We start from the raw sequence: 11,578 nt of genomic DNA on the forward strand, positions 1-11,578 counted from the left end.
GTGGACAACTAGTTTTTAAAGACGTCAGTGTTTAGAAATCTATAAGACGTCATTTAAACATGATATTGCTTGGTTGGTTATGGCTACTGACTGTAGTTCCATCATATCCTGTCACTATGAACGTCAACCATCATTTGTGGACAACTAGTTTTTGAACACGTCAGTGTATAGACATCTATTAGATGTCATGTAAACATAATATTGCTTGTTGGGTTATAGCTATTGTAATTCCAAACCATAGTAAATTGTAGTCAAGTATTACATTAAATAGGACATATGAAAACAAATGACATAGTAGTGATAAATAATCCAAACATAACAGTGTATTTAACAATGAACATTTTACGATTAGCTTGTTATCATTTAGAGTTTTGTGTGTGTGAGTGTGTGTGAGAGATATATCCTCTCTCTCTCTCTCTCTCTCTCTCTCTCTCCTCATAACTCCTCCTTTCGCTCTTTCTGCTGTACTTGCTTTGGCATTACCACGAGCTTCACAGATCCAAACATGTAGCCGACAGATTTCAGGTCTGGAGAGAAGTTTTAGCCCCTCTGTGTGGAAATAATCAGATGAGAGATGGTGTGATCGAGCGCTTCCTCTACGGACTCTCCAAACATACAGACGTACAGTGAAGGTAGGGCTGGATTTCTCTTTGTTATTTGTTTAAGAAAAGATCCACATGTATTAGGCTGCTCTAAACAAATGATTGTGATGAAATAATATTGGAGAAATAATATTAGAATATTAGAAATAATATTAGAGGCATAACAAAGAAATTGGTGTAGGCAAGAAGCTGTTGGTTAAAACTAAAAAGCATGTTGGGGCCAGTCACAGTGTATGAAAATGATATGTAATTGTGTGTAATATATTTCATTAGCTAGATCACTGTAAAAAATGCTGGATTCCACACAATTTATTCATGTTGTCCCAGCACAAATCGATTAAGTTAACTTAATTGTTTTTACAAATTTATGTGGATTGAACATAAAAAACTTAGGTTGTCCCAATGAAATCTCAAGAAATGTGTGTTTGTTTGTTTTTTTAGCTCATTTTAAATAAGTAGTTTGAACAAGCAACAAAATTTTTGGTTGGAAATCTTTATTTATTTATTTATTTATTTGGATAACTAATAAAGTAATTATAGGATTTTATAATTCTGTCTTTTTTTCATTGGAAATAAAAAAAACTTTACAATTTAGGTTTCATTTTTAAGTCGCAGTTGTGTAAAATAATTGCAATTTGACCTCTTGGAACTTCTTAAAATTGCTATATTTTTGAGAATTGGGAGAATCTTGCAGTTATGAGCAAAAAAGTAAAACTGGAACACAATGTGAAAAATAGTACAGCATTTTCTAATTCGTAGTTAATATCTTGTGATTCTGAAGAAAAACAAATTGCGTGAAATAAAGTCAGAATGGTGAGATCACCTACTCACAAGTATGAAAAAGTTACGATTACATTTTTTAGATTTGCGAAAATCATGCCTCTAAACTCGCAATTCTGAGAAAGTTGCAAATATTTAGCAATTTCATGTTTATATCTTGTGCGGCTGGAAGGGCATCTGCTGCATAAAAACATGCTGGATAAGTTGGCTGTTCATTCCGCTGTGGCGACCCCGGATTAATAAAGTGACTAAGCTGACAAGAAAATGAATGAATGAATGTTTATATCTTGCAGTTCTAAGGGGAAAAACTATTTAATTGTACAACATATAAAGTAATCCTAATGCCAGAAATAAATTCAGAATCTCAAGATCACCTACTCATAATTATGAAAAAGGTACGATTCAATTTTTTAGATGTGCGAATATCATGCGAATATCATCATCATAAGTTTAAGTTATGTTTTGTAGTCATGAGGAAAAAAAGACATATAGACTTAGTCACAATTATAGTCATAATTGCAAGATTGACTTTCATCTCAGAATCACAACATTATTTCTGGACATTGTAAGTTAATTGACTAAACTTTGAACTTTTAGATGAAAAAGTCAGCATTTTAGTGATTTTTTATTTTATTTATATTTTTTTTATGTCGGGCTTGATCCTAGTTCATAATCTTTTCTTGAACATTTGATGAAAAAGATTAGTTATACTGTAGATGACGTTTGTACCTCGTAAAGCATAACCTCATCTTAAATCTGATATAAAAAATATAGTTCCAGGATCATCCTACATGTCCAAATCGACGAAAAGCAGTGGCTTTTAATCCCTTTTTAAGTAGATGTCCATGCTATATGTCTCTATGATTACTCAAAGATCCTTCTGTGCACTAATCTCAGACATGTTGATTACATCTGGGCTTTGTGTCTAACCCCAACTCAAAAGCCTTTTGTCAGAAAATGCAGAAATAAAAGCTTTTCCAGAAAGCATCTGCTGAACTTAACCTGTATACCTGAGCAAAACTGCCCCACTGATGGAAGAATATTGTTGTGGAAGAGCTATTTTGAATTATTGAAAAGCTGAAGGCGATTCTGCGAAGACAGGGGCTCTATCCTATGAATATGCTGTAGGTGAGTTAGTAGATTTTTGCTGTTGGGGATGTTTTCATACACTCTGAGGTGATTTTGAGTCTTAATTTGGCCACAACTGGGCGACAAATCTTATTTTGCATATTTTGGGAAAATGCTAAAATAATTTTCAAAAAGTCAACAGTACACTGGGCAAATTTATTGCCCATTTCATCATGTTGGGGACTTTTTTGCCCCATTGACTTCCATTATAATGAAATTTTTTTATTTAATTTGGCCACAACTTTCTCTTTCAGCAAATGGAAGGAGTTTTGGTGGCAAACCTTATTTTGACTCATATTCTGGGAAAATACTTTGAACTTTTTCAAAAACTCAACAACAAACTCTGGGCAAATTAACTACCCTTTCGTTATGTTGGAAGCTGTTTTTGCCCCATTGACTTCCATTATAACGACTTTTTATTTTTTTATTTGACCACATCTTTCTCTGTAGTTCAGCACATGGAATGATTTTTGGCGGCAAACCTTATTTTGACTCATATTCTAAGAAAAAAAAATCAACAACAAAATTGACTACCCTTTCATTATGTTGGAGGCTGTTTTTGCCTCTTTGACTTCCATTATAATTACATTGCTTGATTTAAAAGACATGACACCATACAATCATGCATTCTTGATTGTTGGTGGTTTTTTGGAAGAGTGTTTAAAAGATGTAAATGTCTCATTTTACCTTTGCAGTGCAAAACAACAGTTTGTGGCTTTTATATGGGGTTATTTGGAGTATAGTGTGGGTGTGGGAGAGACCTTTGCACACTTACCTTGATATGTCTGAGAATAATAAGCACCTCAGCTTTCAGAACATAGTAAGTGTATTCATGCACACACACTACAATTTGTTGTTTTACTCCATAGAACTCCATATGAAAGCCAGAAAAACCTAAAGTGTTAATGCTGCCAACTGATGATCAACAGTAAAGTTAATAATTTTTATTAATGATTTAAAACTAATTTAATTAAATTTTTAATTAAATATTTTTTTTAATTTAATTAAATAAAAATGTAAAAATTTAATTAAAAATTAATTTAAACAATAAAAAATAAAGTAGTATAATTACATAGCTATGAAAAAAAATTAATCATTTATTGTTATCATTTATACTAGTAAGTTGTTGAATGCTTGATTCCGATGAACATTATAGAGTGTTTAGTTGTTATTAATTAAATGGACAGCTAAAGTACTCATGAACAATGATGTTTGCAGTTTTTTTTATATTGCTTATTTAAAATGAACTGGAACGACAAAATTTGTGAGTTTTTTAAGGGTACAACTTAGTTGTTTTAAGTGCTATCTACTTAATATGGAAAAACTAATCATCCAACTTAATTCCTTCATGTTGTCCCAACACAAATCGATTGTGTGGAACCCAGGATTTTTTTTACACTAGTTTCAAGCAGGATTAGTTTTTGAGTGTGCTGTAACTGTTGTATAGGTAGAATAATTAACTCGGGGCTGTTGGATTATTAGAAAATAATGCAAGGTGTAATGGCACCTCTGCATTATTTTTCTATAATACAACATCCCAAAGTGAAGTATTCCACTTGATTGCCACATCACTATTCTGATGTTGTATTTCAAGATATTTGTCAGGTTTTTGCCCTCAAACTGCTCGTGTAGAACTCATTTCTTACTCTTCTGTTTTTTCGATTTGATAGTTTGACTGTTGTATTCGGGAAATAGCTGACATTATTCAGCATACTGATATAGAACTTTAATGTGGTCACAACCTGCTTGGAACTGCTTTAGCAGAATGTTTGCCATATATAAAAATAACCACACACATTAGAATGTTGGTTAGCCAATCAGAGTCAAGCTTATTCTATGTGATCTTTTAGAATGAGCACATCGTTGTTGTTCTCTTTATTAGAATATTCTTCTACTAGAATGCACACTTATTGTGTAAAGTCCTACAAAAAGGGGATTTCCCTCACTGAGCTATAGAGTACATGTGTTGTAAGGAGATAGGAGTTTCTGCAAAGGTCATTATTCTGGCATATGAATGCTGAGAGATGCTTTCTGGACCCTGGAGGCAGGGAATGGGTTAATGCAATGATCTGCTTCCAGCCCTCTGTAGTAGAAATGAATTATACACATTTATGTTTCGAGAAAGTATTGCCCGTAAGATTTGAAATTTCATTTTTTATTTTTTAGAGTTAATCAATTATTATTGATATACAAAATAACCAGTGAATAGTCGATTCTCTTCATGATATAAAATGCTGAATTATAAGATTACTATAAGATATTTGAATGTTGTTGTTGTTGTTGTTGTTGTTGTTGTTGTTGTTGTTGTTGTTGTTGTTGTTGTTGTTGTTATTATTATTATTATTATTACTATTATTATTATTAATCTGATTGATTATTTCATTTTTACAATGTTAAATTCTGCGTAATACTTAATAAATAGATGGAATAATTGATTATTTAAATACTATTTTAACATTATTGAAATGTAAGTATAACATAAATATGTATTGAATAACAGTATTAAAATATATCCTTTTGCAAATAGTCTTAGTCTTATTATTTTGACCATGATGGTGATGATAATAATAATAATAATAATAGCACATTATTATTGTTGGCATTTATAAAGCATTATATAGTATTTATTAATTTTATATAAAATGTATTATTATTATTATTATTATTATTATTATTATTGTTTTTGTTGTTGTTAATAATAATTGTATTAATCTTATTACTTAATTTTTTAAATGCTATTCTGCTTAATATTTAATCAATAAATTGAATAATTGATTATTTAAGTACTAATATAAAATTATTGAAATGTTAAAATGACATAAATAAATAATAAAGTTTATTAAAATATCTTAGTTTTATTGTTTATTCTGTCTTAGTTGTATTATTTTGACCATAATAATGATAAGAATGATGATAATATAAATATTAATATATTTTTTATATCAATAAAAATAATAAAAGTGGATTATTATTGTTGGCATTTATAAAAAAATATGTAGTATTTATATATATATATATATATATATATATATATATATATATATATATATATATATATATATATATATATATAATTTATTAATAATAATAATAATAATAATGATAAATGTAAATTCTGCTGAACATTTGAGTAAATAAATGGAATAATTGATTAATAAAATACTAATATAACATTATTTAATTGTTAAAATAACACTGTAACATTATTAAAGTATATGCTAATTTAATTATGTGGTTGTGCTAATAGACTTAGTTTTACTATTTTTTCTATGTTGTTAATTAATAATAATAGCAGATTATTATTGTTGGCATTTCTAAAACAATGTAAATTACTAATTAATTTTACATAATCATCAAATAATTGTAGTAATAATAATAATAATCTGATTATTTAATTTTTAAAATGTTAAATTTTGCTTAGTATTTAATAAGTAAATGGAATCATTGATTATTGAAATACTAATATAACATTGTTTATTTATTATAAATATGTTTTGAATAACATAATTGAATAATTTTTTTTAGTAATAAAATTTGATCAATTAAATGGTTATGCAAATAGGCTTAGTTTTATTATTTTGTCCATGTTGTTTATAATATTATTGTTGTTGTTAATTTTATATAATAATAAAATAAATAAGTAATAATAATAACAATAACATTATTAGTTGAATAATTCAAAATTAACAAATTATTAATTTATTAAATTAAATGTAGAAAATTTACAGGTTATTATTATTATTATTTTAACTTGAAATAAACAAATATCATTACACTGATTTTGGTTGGTAGTAATTCAGATTTGTATCTATATTATTTTTCTTTATTTTAATAACAAATAAGTATGGAGGAAATCATTATTTATATTCATATTTATATAATATGTCAACATTCAATTCTGCGATGAAAATAAGAAAGCGTTATTATCATACAGCCATAACCTGAAGCTGGCTTCCAAAAGCTCTTCTAAATGACTCAGTGCTTCTATGTAGCTTGATACTGGAGCTGCTCTCTAATACAGTCAGGGTTGACCTTGGTCTGAGACTCTCATATGAAACCTTTATAAATCCTGCAGCAGCACACACGCACCCTCGGGCCTTGAACAGGGGCATGATGGGACTGTGGAGGACGTATAGACGGCTCCTACAGCATGTGTTCAGACTGCTGAGCTCCTGATTGGAGAAAAAATGCACAATATAGGGAACTATAATTTATTTATTACAATTTTTCTCTTTTTTTTTTATTTTTTAATTTTTTTTAGAAAAGTTGATTTTAGTAAATTTGACTTCTTTTTTTCTTCTATATATATATATTTATATATATATACATACAGTTGAAGTCAGAATTATTAGCCCCCCTTTGAATTTTTTTTCTTTTTTAAGTATTTCACAACTGATGTTGAACAGAGCAAGGAAATGTTCACAGTATGTCTGTTAATATATTTTTCTTTAGGAGAAAGTCTTATTTGCTTTATTTCGGTTAGAATAAAAGCAGTTTTTAATATTTTAAAAAACATTTTAAGGTCAAAATTTTAGCCCCTTTAAGCTATATATTTTTCCGATAGTCTATAGAACAAACCATTGTTATACAATAACTTGCCTACTTACCCTAACCTGCCTTGTTAACCTAATTAACCTAGTTAAGCCTTTAAATGTCACTTTAATCTGTATAAAAGTGTCTTGAAAAATATCTAGTCAAATATTATTTACTGTCATCATGGCAAAGATAAAATAAATCAGTTATTAGAAGAGATGAGTTATTAAAACTATGTTTAGAAATGTGTTGAAAAAATCTGCTCTCCATTAAACAGAAATTGGGGAAATAAATAAACGGGGGCTAATAATTCTGACTTCAACTTTATATAATTAGTTGTAATTTTATTCTTTCATTGTTTATTTCACATTTATTTGATATTGTTTTATATTCATATTAATTTATTTATTGCATTAACTTGCAGTCAACCTTTCTATTAGACTCCAATTAATTTCTAGTTTTAATTTAATATGTAATTTATTTTAATTTATACTGATGTAACAAAAGATTCTAGTTGTAGTTTTAGTTAATTATTATACAAATATTTTATTGCCTTTTTTATTCAAATTTAAGAAATTTATTTGTTTTTGTTAAATTTGTTGTTAATTTAGTCATTTTAATGCGTTCATCTTAAATTATGTTATAATTAAATAATCAGAAAAGGCAACATTCAAGTTCTTCTTTGGATATTAATATTTTCTTATTATTTAAACTAACAAAAATTCACAACAGTATAACATTTATGAATAATTATTATATATTGTTTTAATTAATATTATTTGAAACCATTGTTTATTTATATTTTATTACAATTTTATTGCAACTATACTATTCAGTCCCCTGGAATATTTAATTTATGTATTATTTTGTTTATTTTTAAAGTTTTGGTGCAATCAATTATTAAACCTATTAAAATCAGCTATTATAAAAACATTGCTATTATTAAAAAAGTTATAAATTATATAATATAATTGTGTTTGGCTTTTATTTCTGTCAGAAAACATCTTTTTACAGTTATTGAAAATAACTGTTAGAAATTAATAATAATTCTGCTAGAACTAAAAGTTATGGTTTAGCTATATAAATGCAAAGTTTAGCTAAAAAAAGAAAACTGACCATAGACGACTGTAATTAATCTTGTGTCCCTGTCAGTTTTTGTGTGTGGATGTTTTCCAGTGATGGGTTGCAGCTGGAAGGGCATCCGCTGTGTTAAACATATGCTGGATAAGTTGGCGGTTCATTCCGCTGTGGCGGCCCCAGAGTAATAAAGGGACTAAGCCGAAAAGAAAATGAATATATGAATGATTGAATGAATGATTACTACTGGAAAATTGTAATCTGATTACATTACTAATTACCTAATGTAAAAAGTAATCAGATTACTATTTGCTATACTTTGAAGTTACTTTTGAAACATATAAAATATACCTATAAAAATACTAAATAAACAGCAGCACAGTAATTTTCTGCCCAAAAAATTTTGTCCAAAACTTACAACTCTCTCATCATTTACTTGTTCCAAACCGGTTTGTCTTTTATTTTACGCAAAAGAAGAAAACTGGATACCTGTAACCACTGACATCCATAATATGAAAAAATCTTGCAGTGCTTGGGTGTTCTGTGTTTGTCTGCATTAGTCTACCTAAATGTATGTATTCCTTGCAAAGTATGAAGCTGGTTCATGGTCAGTTCTTGTCATGTGACCCGACCCGTGGTTTTCAACTGTGGGCATCTTGGAAATGCGAGCGCACACAATATGCACTCCCAATATGTGTGCGTGCACAAGAGGCGCAATATGTTAACGGCCCCATAAGTAGCTGCGCTTCTTTTTACATTCAGAAGATACCTTCACCTGTTTAGCCTGAGTTGAGCCGCCATGTTTTTGGGCGCCAGTGTCCTCCTTGGTGACGAGTATTGTTATAGAATGCTTTTTGCTGAACAAGTTGCTGGTCAGTGGTCAAGTTCAAAGCAGTTGGATTTTTGTTTTTACGCTTAATAAATATTTTTGTTTTACGCTTAATAAAATCAAAGTAATGTATTTCCACTTGAAGAAGCAAACACTCTCAACAGCAGCTATTTCAGCTCGTGTTCTCCAGCAATTTAAAAGCGTGTGCTTATTAACTGACGCTGCAGCAGAAAACATGATTTAAAAGAAGCATTTCTTCTTCTAAAAACTATATTTGTAACGCAAGTCACGCAATTACACTGACTTTAGTAACTGTAATCAAATTATACAAATTTAAAATGTAATTCATTTCATTACTGCGTTCTCCAAAAATGTAATAGAATACAGTAACGCGTTACTGTGGAACGCATTACACCCAACTTCTGTCACATACCTGACTATTTCCTGCTTAAAGTCAGTGTTGTCAGAGAGCTGAGTTTTGTCTTCTTTATTTTAACATCCTGATTTTAAGGTTCTTTGTTGTTCATATATTTGTAGCTTAATAATCTGATAAATTGAACAATTAACGTTAAATAAAATGTTATTTTGATCCTACAGTATATTAGCAAGAGTACTCTCAGAACTAAAAATATACAAACAACATGGAAGCATTCAACCAGGATGTTAAAATAAACAAAACCTCTCAGATTTCTGACAACATCACTGACTCGCAACAGGAGGTATAGGTTCTTCACTTTTTAGGGTCCCCAACACATTTCCGCAAACTTAGAAATGTCTCCAATTAAGAGTTTGTTTTTTTTTAAAGTTTTTTTTTCTTTTTTCCCTGTTCTGATGGTCAGACTAGTGCATTTGTTGTGAAACCAATGCAAACTCTCAACATCCCCTCACATATGGATTCATGTTGGTCAGGGAACTTAACCAAGGAACGGTAAAAGTGACCTTAGAAGGGAGACTGAAGGATGCTCATGAAAATCAATGACCGCTAATGCTCATCCACATGTTTGTGAAGTAACAGTAGATTAGATTTATATGATGTTTACTTTGATGTTTAATCTTCTAAAACTTTGAGTGCTTTCCAAAAAAATCTCTTCCAAGCATGCAGCGACTGAGGTGAAGCACATATGGAAAATATGAGACTGGACAGCTTTTTAAAAACGGAAGCTGCTTATGGTGAAGAAGCAGGACAGTCAGCTTCGACATGAATGAATGAACAGTTGAGAAAGCAGTCAGGCATGCGGACAGTGAATATAGAGTTTAGAAACTAAATTAGCTTCTGCAAATTATGTTGTCTCAAATTTTTTTATCATTTATAATTATTATAGCTTATTATATTATAATATTCATTTATTTTGAATTTATTTTTTAATAAAAACATATTACAATCCAAGTAAAAAATAATTAATTGATAGATAATATTTTTTTTACTTGTCAAATACAAACCTTAATATCACTTTATATATATTTTTTAAATATTATATTACTGACTTATATAAAATATTACTTAGAATTACAACTTTTTTTGTTTAATTTATCAAAAATGCTTTTTTATAATCATTTTAATAAATTTTTTGTAAAAACACTTCTTAACTTTTATTATATGCAGCATTTTATAAATATTATATATCAGATGTATAATTTCATTTTATTTAGCCGTTATTTTACAAATCCAATATATTTTATCTAAACATATTTGAACATTTGTTAATATTTCAATCATATTTGATCAAAATGAGCGATGACAGCGACTGCAGCGTGTTTAACTACATGAAGCAGCTCTTCATGTACTGTATGAGTGGCTCTGGATTTATGATTGAGCAGGTCAGAGTTGCTGACTGACATCACCCACACTACAGCCTTCCCCAGTATTTCACAGGTCCTTTCATCTGCGCTCATTTATGAATGAAGGATGTTAAAAGCAATTTACTAAAAGCAGACATGAGCAAAAAGGGAAATCTAAAAGCTATTATTCACTTTTTATCTTTCACTTACAGCAAACCAATGATTGGAGGGCCGTGGCAAATATTACAGCCAAGCCGTCAAACTGACATTTTGATTTTATGCAGTGTTTAAAGGACATTTTATTATTATTTTTTAACCTTTAACTTTAATAAATCAACAGTAACTTGGGATTTTTAAGTAAGGGATGAAGTACTGTCAGGCTTTTGTTATGACAGAATACTGAATGGGGAATTTATTCTGAAGGGCTTTATTCTGCGAAAACAACCACCAGGAAGTACTTTATTCCATTTATTACACAGATACAGCGGGTGCTTTTTATTATTCTATTAATATATTGTTATTATGAATGTTAATTATTTTTTTATTTTTTTAAAACATGCTTTTATTATAATAAAAATTAAAATTATGTGGCCTTAAGTGGATAAATGAAAAGGCAAGTGCTTTTTAATTGACCTGCTCCCAGTATTTCTGCTTCCTAATAAAGTCAAGAGGTTTTTTTTCCTGAGAGAGAGAGAGAGAGAGAGAGAGAGAGAGAGAGAGCATCAGGTGTGTCTGTGTCTTCATCTGTATGATTGCATTAGTTAATCAGATCTGCTCTGCTGCTCAAACTCTGTCAGCGAGAGCTCTTCACACTGACAGATTCTACATTGCCAGTAGCTGCTGTTGTACA

At 29.4% G+C, this 11,578-nt stretch overlaps 1 protein-coding gene across 2 annotated transcripts in view; it reads left to right on the forward strand.

Annotated features, from left to right (window-relative positions):
* The first annotated feature begins 496 nt into the window (after positions 1-496).
* fam163ab (family with sequence similarity 163 member Ab) overlaps positions 497-11,578 on the forward strand; it is a 13,936-nt gene continuing 2,854 nt past the window's right edge. The window contains exon 1 of one of the 2 annotated variants that reach the window (NM_001099429.1): positions 497-632. The gene's annotated coding sequence lies outside the window, so the exon portion shown is untranslated. Of the gene's footprint in view, positions 633-2,350; positions 2,511-11,578 lie in introns of those variants that run through there. The other variant, XM_068216190.2, reaches the window with a different exon arrangement.

This window comes from Danio rerio, chromosome 22 (assembly GCF_049306965.1).
Source record: "Danio rerio strain Tuebingen ecotype United States chromosome 22, GRCz12tu, whole genome shotgun sequence".
Lineage (NCBI taxonomy): Eukaryota > Metazoa > Chordata > Actinopteri > Cypriniformes > Danionidae > Danio > Danio rerio.